We start from the raw sequence: 11,134 nt of genomic DNA, 5'->3' as shown, positions 1-11,134 counted from the left end.
AGCCGGGCGTGGTAGCGGGCGCCTGTAGTCCCAGCTACTCCGGAGGCTGAGGCAGGAGAATGGTGTGAATCCGGGAGGCGGAGCTGGCAGTGAGCCGAGATCGCGCCACTGCACTCCAGCCTGGGTGACAGAGCGAGACTCCGTCTCAAAACACACACACACACACACACATTAGCCGGGTGTGGTGGTACATGCCTCTAATCCCAGCTACTCGGGAGGCTGAGGCAGGGCAATCACTTGAAACCAGGATGTGGAGGTTGCAGTGAGCCGAGATCATGCCACTGCACTCCAGCCTGGGCAACAGAGCAAGACTCCGTCTCAAAATAAATAATAATAAATAAAAATGTTTTAAAAATAATTTTTCTTAAGTAGGCAACCACGCTTCCCCAAAGCCAGTTTCTGTCTTTGCACCTGCTGAAGAGATCAAATTGAGGAAGTATTTTCTTGGATAACTTCAAAGAAACAATACAAAATTTCTTGCCCTGGAGTGTGTATGAAAGGGTGATGCATCTATGCGAGTTAACTGGGGCCAATTATGACCAGCCTGACTTGTCATGGCGTCACATCTTGCTTACTCTCAGACAGGTGATGTGCCCCCACCTTCTCCCTGCCTCACTTGCTTGCTCATGGAGCTCACTATTTTGCAAGCACGGTGCATGCCGTTCAACATATGATTATTCAAAATGGGAGGGGAATCTGGAATGCCTGAGTAGGCATTCAGCTCACAATTAAGCCCTGGCAAGATGTAATCACACACTGGGAAGGAAAAAAAAAACTTCTTCATCACCACATGATAAATGGAGACATCAGCAGTTGAGAAGGGCGGTTACGTTTTTTCCCCTCGATTTTATCTTTTCCTACTTATATGCTAACCTTTTACCCAGAGCTCCCACCAAGGAGGCTGGATTTCTCATTTCATTCTAATGATGCTACTCAGGGCTGATGTCTTTCCAGCGCTGCAGAAGAGATTCTATTAAACGCACAAACACGCAGAAATTCATGGCCTTCCTTCCAAGGATTCAGTCCGCCCTCCCTCAGCCTGTCCGGAATGGTAGAAGACGTCTACCCTCTAACTGCTTATATGTAGTCCAGCTGTTCCTCCTAAGATGCCGTAGGACAACTCGCTTCAGCTCACCTTCACCTTTACCATTGTCAGAAGTTTCACATTGGAGAGTGGACACCATACTCAGCACAGGATATGCAGGATGTGCAGAGGCAATTTGGCCCAAACAGTAATCTTTAAATGAAGAATAGCAACGATTTGAGCCAGGCTTTACATACAGCATCATATTTAATCCCCGACACGAGCTCCATTTTATAGATGGGGAAACTGAGGTTTGGTGATGTCAAGCGTTTTGCTGCATTAAATCAAGATCACCAGTAGGTAGCCGAACTGGGATGTAAACCCACCTATTTCCATGGCTGCCTTAATCAATGACTACAAATACCAGCATCCCTTGCCGTGCCCGCTGGCGCAAACGTACACTCCCAAGGGCCCAGTCTTAGCGGCTGGATCCTAAACCCAATCAGACACCGCTTCTCCCTTTCCCCCGACCAATGGGAAGGCTGTTGCTAACACACCAGCTATATTTTTAGCTTTCAGTGCTCTGGGAGCGTGTGGGTCGGCTGAGCCTCTCTGCCTGGTGGAAAGAGCTAGGGGAAAAGAGAGAAGGGAAGGGGAGGGGGAAAGGGAGGGTGCAGCGGGCATGTGCGGGAGGGGGCGTGTGTGTGACGCTGTCACTCGCTGACGCACAAGGCAAGTAGTCCCTGGAGGTGCCCCCGGGGTTGCGACGCTCAGAGTGTGGGGGATGGGGGGGCGCTCAGGCTATCTCCCGCCTCCCTGTCCCGGTGGAGTTTGCCCTCCAGCCCGGCATTTCTCTGTTGCATTCAGGGAAAGCGCATTTAAACCCCCCACGCTACTGGTGCTCTCCGCCCTTGCCAAAAAAAGCGATCAAGGAAAAAAAAAGCAAACTGTTCGTAGCTGGAAACTTTCGGATCTCGCCACCCAACGTGGGGATGGCGGCTGCTGCTAGGCCGGAACCGTCTGGAATGACAAAAAAGGTGTGGGCGGGAGGGGAGAACTGGGAAATGCGAGATCTAAGGAGGGACCGGGGAGAAGACCTCACTCACAGTCCCCCGAGGGCTCCAGACTGCATCTTCCGGCACTCCTGTCTGCCTGTGACCGCAGAACACGGCCCTCCCTCCCCCTGGCTCTGAGTCCCGCACACTCACAGAGGCAGAGCAGCCCGCGTGGCCAGAGCCGGGGGAGGGGGCCTCAGCGCGCGGGCCTGGCGCGCCCAGTCCCGGGTTCGCGGAGCCTCGCTCCGCCGCCCGAGGGGCCGTAGTGGGTGCGAGCCTTGCGCCCGTTGCACGGTCAGGGGCCACCCCACGCCGGCGGGACTGCGACTAGAAGAAATGTGGGGCTCTCCCGCGTGCCCCACACTGGGGTCGCTGGCCAGAAAGAGCAAACAAGAGTTGGGAGAGGGGCTGCGCCCGCGCGCCTGCGCAGAGCCAGAGCCGGCCCTCCAGGCTGCAAGGAAAGGAGCGCCAGAGGCGGTGAGGGGAAGGTCCTTTGTGGCACTCGGCTAGTTTCACGGCCGTAGGCCTCGTCCTCGGCTCCTCTTACTCCCGCACAGCGTGGCCCAGGCCCCAGAGTCTCCCTCGCCTTTCTTTCGACGTTGAGTCCCCCGAGGAATCACAAGGCGCTCGGAAGACTCATGCCTGCCCGAAACGGGTCCGAAATGTTTCCAGAGCCCGCGTCGTCCCCTCAGCTCCCCCTCCCGCAGAGGCCGTAACGGGGCGATGCTATCGCCGCGGACACGGCCAGACGCTCGGAGCTGGAGGGAAGGCCCCGGGAAACGGCTCGGGCAAACGTCCGAACCATGGGCTCCGAGGCAGGTGCAGGGCGGACGACTCAGCGGGGGGTTTCCGGCGGGCATGGTGACTCCCTCCCCTCCCCCGCGATACTCGTCCCCCAAACACAACTAAAGGGAGAGTGCACTGTGCCCGGCTCGTGAGCAACCCGGCCCCGGGTGGTCCCCGGCCCTCAACGGAGCGCCCCTGGGAGAACACCTCACACGACGCGCACAAGTTCAGAGTGGTACGGGAATGAAGGAAAGGAGTGCGGCGCGGCGCTGTGACAGGGAGGGGAAGACGGTGAGCCGGACGCACGACCGGCGAGCACAGAAGGGCCCGGGAGCTGCTCCGCGAGATACCAGCGAGCTGAGGCGCGAGGCTGGCTGGGAAGTAGTCCCGGCCGGGACCCGGCCCCGCCCCTGCAGGGCGGAGGGACGCATCACGCAGGGGTGGGGAAGCCGGATCCGTGCGCAGGGTTGCTAAGGGTGAAACTTTTCATTGACTTTGCTCACTTCGGGCCGGGGCGCGGGAAGGTGCGGGTTGTTGGCTGAGGCAAGCCAGTGGCTCGGGCGACGCGGGGCCAGGAGGGCAGGACGGTCTGCCGGCGACAGCCCATACCGTCTGCCGTTGCGCGACACGAACCACCCTCCGATCCGCCATCCCCGCGTCGTCGCCGCTAGTCCACCCGCCCGCCCTCCGGCCCCCCGCTGCCGAGCCCGACCTCGTAAGAGCTGAAAGAAATTATTGAGAGTCATAGTCCATAGCCCCCTGCTTCGTCCCCCAACCCTCAACGACGAAAAGGACTTCGGTCCCCTGGCCCGGCGACGCCCGGGAAGGAAGGGAGAGCGACCTCCGCCCCGCGCTCAGGACCACCCTGGAGGGAGAAGCCGCCCCGCGGCCGGTAGAGCGCCCCGCCGCCGCGGAGACCCGAGTGAGTGCGTTGGGGGGCGTGCGGGCGGGGGGCCCGCCCCGAGACCCAGCCGGCCGGACTACCTCTTCCACCCCGCCCCACTCCCGCTTTGCTGGACTCTCCACGTTGCTGCCGCTCCCTCCCCGCCTGGCCAGCATTTTCTTTCCCCATCCAGCTTCCCTCCAGACCCCACTTTCCCCTGCTCCTCTTCTCACGCCATCTGTGCTCCTGGGGTGCGCAAGAGCTCCTTTTTCTCCCAGTTCCAAGAGTGGCCCTCTTCTGGGTGGGGTGCATTTCCTCCCTTCCCCGCCTCCCCCGGTTCTTTATATCCTAGCTACTCGCTAGATCTTCCTTGTTCTCCAAAGAAACATAACTCCCCCCACCGTTAAATAAATCCGAGGAAGGAAGGGGATCCAGGCCTTGTTTTTCTGCTTCTTTTCCCGTGTGCAGGGAAGGGGGGTGGTAATTGTTAATAGACTCTATTTCTGGCTCTGTGGAGCCTGAAGGGTGGAGGGTGGACACCCCCTTTGGCGACGGGACAGGTCAGTGGAGATTGTCCTTGGGCTACTGAGCCAGAGTTCACCGTTTCGGCTGAGCTCTTTATACTCTTCAGTGTTTTAATGGAAAATTGGGCAGAAAAAAGTACCCTTAGAGCAGTGCCAGTGAGTGGATTCTGCTTATCTTGGTAAGGTGCCTGCGAGGTGGGGCCCTACCCCCAAACTCCTTCCCCTCCTGTCCGGAGGATGAACTGTGCCCTTGACCACCAGAAATCTGGGAGGGGAAGGAGGGTGCAGAGAGGAGGCACAGCCGGCAGGCCCTCTCCCTCCCCCAGGAGAAACCAGAACCCCGCACAGCAAGCTTCAGCTTGGGGACCGGTGGAGGCCAGTCTCTGGTGCTACTCCGTATCTAAACGGTCTTTTTCTCCTTCTTACCCACCGTACCCTGGGAATGGGTCCTTCATCTCTGATTTTCCGGCAGAAAAACAATCCTATTGCTTTCTTGGGCTTCTACCCCCATCCCTCCGTGAAGCATAGGGGGAAAGAAGCTTGTGTGGGAGGAAGGATTAAGGAGGTTTAACACCCAGCGGGGGAGCTTGCCGAGGATCTGGTAAGTCTGGTCGTAAAGCAGACCTTGCAATGGGAGGAGACACACAGAATTTTAGTATGAGAAGATGCTCAGGTGTCAGGTGTACAGTTTTTTTCTTCTCTGCTTGGGAACCTTTTCCTATTCCCCTCTCCCGGATCTGGTTACTCAGTCTTCGATTAGAAATGGGGTGAGGCTTGGGCCCTGCTGGCCTTGGCCTGGCGCCTCCCCACAGCTTGACTGGAAATTTCTTTGGCCGAGAGGACGGGAGAACTGGGTTTGATTCCTGCCTTTCCTTTCCTGGCTGTTTGGGGTGCTGGAGCCGAGTCCGCTAGGCATTAAGTGAAAAAGATCCATTTCCCTTTGAATCCACCGTCCATCCAGCAACCCCACACGGACCGCCCAGGCCCTGGAATTCAGATTGGGTGGGGGGAAGGGGGTCGTGACCTTATCTAAGCCAGCCCACCCCCTTCACCCAGAAAAAACTCATTAGAAGCAGATCCTAGTTTCAACAGTAATGGGAGGCGATGAAGGGAAAGGTGGGAAAGTTAGGCTCTCGTAAAGCCTAGAGGATGTGGTGGGGCCATACAATACGGGGAGTAGGCCTTTTGGGTAGAATCTACATGAAATGTATTAGGCGATGGGAGGGGGGCGCCGACCCGCCTCAGCGCGCATGTGCATCGGAAACTTTTCCTGGGCTCTTCGACCCTCGGTCGGCTCCCCTTACCGGGCATGCGTATTGCGGCCAGTTGGGCTTTCGCAAAGTGCTCAGGGAAGTGTAGTGTGCAGGGAAAGTAGGTCACTCTTGCTATCGCCTGGTCCGGAGGTGTTTGAGGACTACAATTCCCAGAGTGCAGAGCGGGCCCTCACCGCCCGCCTCTCCGCCTACGTTTGGGTTGAGTCGAGTTTTCCTGGCTCCTGAGGAACATGGAGTGCCCTAGAAAGGGTCTTCATAGCCGAAAGGGGCCTTGTTGTCAGACCTAAGGTTGACCGGTCTGTGTCTAGGGGGAGATGATGAGAGACTGGGCGCGGTGGTGCAGTCAGTCAGCACCAGTCCTGGAAGCCTTTCAATACACACCCGCCTGTCTGGGCCGCTGCCTCTGGGACCAGCGAGTTGGGGCGGATCCCATGTCTCACCAAGGAGAGGAGCTGCCTGCGTTTGGCTCTCACTCCCCGGACAGCGGCAGGGCACTCGCATCCACCCGGTCTGTGACACCTGCTGGCCCCTCCGCACTTAGTTGAGTCCTGTAGTCCGTCATTGTAGGACAGTTTGCACATTTAAGGCTTAGAGGTGTCTGAGTATCTTTTTGGGTTTGGGGCTCAGTGGATTCCATCACCATTATCCCTCCTTTTCCTCTTTGAAACAGAATTTTCTTTCTGAAAAACCTTCCGGCCGGGTGCGGTGGCTCACGCCTGTAATCCCAGCACTTTGGGAGGCTGAGGCGGGCAGCGGATAACCTGAGGTCGGGAGTTCGAGACTAGCCTGACCAACTTGGAGAAACCCCGTCTCTACTAAAAATACAAAATTAGCCGGGCTTGGTGGCGCATTCCTGTAATCCCAGTTACTCGGGAGGCTGAGGCAGGAGAATCGCTTGAACCTGGGAGGCGGAGGTTGCGGTGAGCCGAGATCGCGCCATCGCACTCCAGCCTGGGCAACAAAACCGAAACTCCGTCTCAAAAAAAAAATCTTCTGGCTAGGCAGTGGCTCACGCCTGTAATCCCAACACTTTGGGAGGCGGAGGCGAGCGGATCACGAGGTCAAGATTTCGAGACCAGCCTGGCCAACATGGTGAAGCCCCGTCTCTACTAAAAATACAAAAATTAGCCGGGCGTGGTCCCGCGTGCCTATAATCCCAGCTACTCGGGAGGCTGAGGCGGGAGAATTGGTTGAACCCGGGAGGCGGAGGTTGCAGTGAGCCAAGATGGCGCCATTGCACTCCAGCTCTGGGCTACAGAGCAAGACTGTCTCGAGGGCGGGGAAAAAAATCTTCCTTCGCTTCTGACATTAGAGCAGGCAGACACATGCGCGCGCGTGTGACACACACACACACACCTTCCTCACATTTTTATCAGAAGTTCTCTCTGGAATCTGCACTGACTGAGGCTTCTTTTGAGCTTCACGCCCCACTTCTTCCCCCGTCGTCTTTCTCCTAGGCACCTGCTCTTTAAAACACAAGTCAGCACAAGGGATCAGAATCCAGGTTTAACTTTGCTGCTGGAAGTAAACAAGTGAGGATAAAATTCTTAGTGAAATTGGACAGAATTTTGCTCTCATATTTGCCCTTTCTAATAGGTTGACAAAAGGGAGATTTTGCTGTTGTTAAATACCTCACCATTTTTATTCTTCTTGCTCCCTTTTTGGCCGTTTGTGCCTACACTGGGGTTAGAAAAGATCTTAGTGTCCTCTGCAGCCACTTAAGCGAATCCCTTTACTTGTTCCCTTTATTGACAGGTAGTTATTTCTGAGCTTTCTAATCTTACCATACTTCCATAAGTATTTTATATATAAGCTCTAGAATTTGTTCATAGCTTTTTAAAAAATGAACAAACTCCTCTGAATGGCCACTCCTATCTTTAGCTAAAGACAAGCCAGCACCAGTGCTTTAATCCTCTGCTCCATAAGCTTCTTGCAGTCAAAATTAGAGCCTGAGCTGATAGAGCAGAAAATCTCATTCTGGTTGTCCATCATTTTTGTAAGGTTCCACCCCACAGCCATCTGGTCCAGCCTGTTCTCTAATTAAAGAGGCAAAGGTGGCATTATATGCTTCCTTATTTGTGCGGCAACATCACTGAGGTATAAATTGGTGTGCAGCTTTAGTTGCTTATGCTGCAGAAAATGGTTAGCTAGGCAGGGCTGATGACAGTGGTTCTATTGTATTTTGGGGTGGGAGGCTTATTTCCCAATGACTTTGGCCTGCATTTAAAATGCTCTCATTTTGAGGCCGAACTGTTCAGGAGTAGTTAACTTGGAAGGCAATTATGCAGCCAGGTTTGAGGAGGCTTAGAAAGGTGTAGAAACCCTTTGCTCTCAGTGGAAATACCAAGAGGTGCATTTTAAGAGGCCATGCAGTACCTTGGGAGAAGTATCATATGTTGACTTCAGTCTGTTTTAGATTTCAAAAATACTTTGGAAACACTGTCTTTAACAACAGGTTCCATTCTAGGGAACCAGTATCAACTTTCCTCACAACTTTTTTTTCTTTTTTTTTTTTTTTTTTTTAGGCAGAATTTCTCTCACTTTGTCATTCAGACTGGAGTCCAGTGGCATGATCTCGGCTTACTGCAAACTCTGCCTCCCAGGTTCAAGCGATTCTCTTGCCTCAGCCTCCGGAGTAGTGGGATTATAGGCATCCGCAATCATGCTGGGCTAATTTTTGTGGGTTTTTTTCTGTTTTTTTTTTTTTGAGAAAAATCACTCTTGCCCAGGCTGGAGTGCAGTGGCGCAATCTTGGCTCACTGCAACCTCCGCCTCCTGGGTTCAAGCAATTCTCCTGCCTCAGCCTCCTGAGTAGCTGAGGTTACAGGCGTGTGCCACCACACCCAGCTAATTTTTTATTTTTAGTAGAGACGGGGTTTCACCATGTTGGTCAGGCTGGTCTCGGACTCCTGACCTTGTGATCCGCCCGCCTCAGCCTCGCAAAGTGCTGGGATTACAGGCATGAGCCACCATGCCCGGCTAATTTTTGTGTTTTTAGTAGAGATGGGGTTTCGCCACGTTGGCCAGGCTGGTCTTGAATTCCTGGCCTCAAGTGATCCACCTGCCTTGGCCTCCCGAAGTGCTGGGATTACAGGTGTGAGCCACCACACCTGGCTCTTCACAACTTTTTAGTCTGCTCCTTGTTGGACACCTCTATGGACTATGTGGCCCTTCAGACCTCTGTTCCTGAGAGAAGGCTCATGGTTCTGGTGGGTAGTTTTGTATCTGCTGATGAGCCTGATCCTCATAAACAGAAAGCCCTTTATTCTTTCTACTATTCTTTTTTTTTTTTTTTTTTTTGAGGTAGAGTCTTGCTCTGTCACCCAGGCTAGAGTGCAATGGCACGATCTCAGCTCATTGCAACCTCCGCCTCCTGGGTTCAAGCGATTATCCTGCCTCAGCCTCCCGAGTAGCTGGGACTACAGCTGCGTGCCACCACGCCTGGATAATTTTTGTATTTTTATAGAGATGGGGTTTCACCGTGTTAGCCAGGATGGTCTCAATCTCCTGACCTTGTGATCCACTCGCCACGGCCTCCCAAAGTGCTGGGATTACAGGCGTGAGTCACCGTGCCCGGCCTCTACTATCCTTACTTTTTATACCCAAAAAAGCCCTGAAATTGGTCTGTATTGATCATTAATAGACATTTGAGGCTGAGGCACGTGGATCACTTGAGCGTAGGAGTTCAAGAACAGCCTGGGTGACATGGCAAAACCCCATCTCTACATAAAAATACAAAAAAAAATGAGGCTGGACATGGTGGCTTAGGCCTGTAAACCTACCACTTTGGGAGGCTGAAGCAGGTGGATCACTTGAGGCCAGGAGTTCAAGAGCAGCCTGGCCAACGTGATGAAACCCCGTGTGTACTAAAAATACAAAAATTAGCCAGGTGTGGTGGTGCATGCCTGTAATTCCAGCTACTCAGTAGGCTGAGGTGGGAGAATTGTTTGAACGTAGGAGGCAGAGGTTGCAGTGAGTCGAGATCACGCCACTGCATTCCAGCCTGGGTGACAGAGTGAGACTTCATGTCAAAAAAAAAAAAAAAAAAAAAGCCAGGTGTGGTGGTACATGCCTGTAGTCCCAGCTACTTGGAGGCTGAAGTGGGAGGATCACCTGAGCCCAGGGAGGTGGAGGCTGCAGTGAGCTGTGATCCTGCACCCTAGCTTGGGTGACAGAGTGAGACCCTGTCTCAAAAAAAGAAAAAGAGACCAGGCGCGGTGGCTCATGCCTGTAATCCCAGCACTTTGGGAGGCTGAGGTGGGTGGATCGCGAAGTCAGCAGTTCGAGACCATCCTGGCCAACATGGGGAAACCCCGTCTCTACTGAAAAAAAAAAAAAAAAATTAGCCAGGAGTGGTGGTGCACGCCTGTAATCCCAGCTACTTGGGAGACTGAGGCAGGAGAATCGCTTGAACCGGGGAGGCAGAGGTTGCAGTGAGCCGAGACCGTGCCATTGCACTCCAGCCTGGGCGACAGAGCAAGACTCCGTCTCAAAAAAAAAAAAAAAGAAAGAAAAAAAAATAGACATTTGAAGAAACTTAGAGATGAAGTCTGTGTTGGAGGCTGGGAAAAGAGGGAAACCAGGGTATTCTGAGTCCTGAGTGTTCTTGTGGAGGGTTTGGGAGAGGCATAGTTGTGGCACCTCTGCTGACTCCCATGTGACCTTCTCTGTTCCTCAGAACTGAAATGAGGGTTAACTAGATTCAGCCACTGTCATGCTGCTCCAGATTGACCCAGTGAGTCTTCTCTGATACATTTACCCCAGAAATCTTTTTCTGAGGATTTAATCCAAAAATGCCCCTTAAGGCCGTGTGTGTTGGCTCATGCCTGTAATCCCAGCACTTTGGGAGACCAAGGCAGGCGGAACACTTTAGGTTAGGAGTTTGAGACCAGCCTGGCCAACATGGTGAAACCCCATCTCCACTAAAAATACAAAAACTAGCCAGGCGTGGTGACGGGCGCCTATAGTCCCAGCCATTCAGGAGGCCAAGGCACAAGAATCACTTGAACCTGGGAGGTGGAGGTTGCAGTGAGCCAAGATCACGCCACTGCAGTCCAGCCTGGGCGATAGAACGAGACTCAGTCTATACATACATACATACATACATACATACATACATACATACATACATACATAAAATTAAATTAAATTAAATGCCCCTTAAGAGCCATGGGCCCAGGCCTGAGAATTACAGGGAAATGTGTTGGGGCAGGTGTTTAGAAAACTCAAAATCCCCAAGCCTGAAATTAGCACCTGGATACTTCAAGCTGGATCCAGAAAGGATTTGAATCAAAATCCAGCCCCAAGTCTTTCATAGGACAGAAGATGCCCTTGACAGTTCATAGAGCAGTCATGTCTCTTTGCTTAGCTCAGCAGCGCAGCCTTGCCCAGAGGTCTGGCTAGGAACATGTTCTGGCTCTGCCTCCTCTCAGAGATGGCTCTTTCAGTTCAGTTTCTCCCCCAGCATGAGCCCCGGAGCTGCCCTTTTGGAAAAAATGAGATTAGGATCACTGGCTCTCAGGACCTCACAGATCATCTTCCTGAGACATGAGGCTGGCCCAGGCCAAGGGAATAAACCTTTTTGACCT

The 11,134-nt window shown here is 53.5% G+C and overlaps 1 protein-coding gene across 1 annotated transcript in view; it reads left to right on the top strand.

Annotated features, from left to right (window-relative positions):
* The window catches only part of TOB2 (transducer of ERBB2, 2), a 16,642-nt gene continuing 5,508 nt past the window's right edge, over window positions 1-11,134 (top strand). The window contains exon 1 of the mRNA XM_003814626.6: window positions 1-3,787. The gene's annotated coding sequence lies outside the window, so the exon portion shown is untranslated. The remainder of the gene's footprint in view (window positions 3,788-11,134) is intronic.

This window comes from Pan paniscus, chromosome 23, assembly GCF_029289425.2.
Source record: "Pan paniscus chromosome 23, NHGRI_mPanPan1-v2.0_pri, whole genome shotgun sequence".
Taxonomy (NCBI): Eukaryota; Metazoa; Chordata; class Mammalia; order Primates; family Hominidae; genus Pan; species Pan paniscus.
This window is presented reverse-complemented; position numbering and strand designations above follow the sequence as displayed.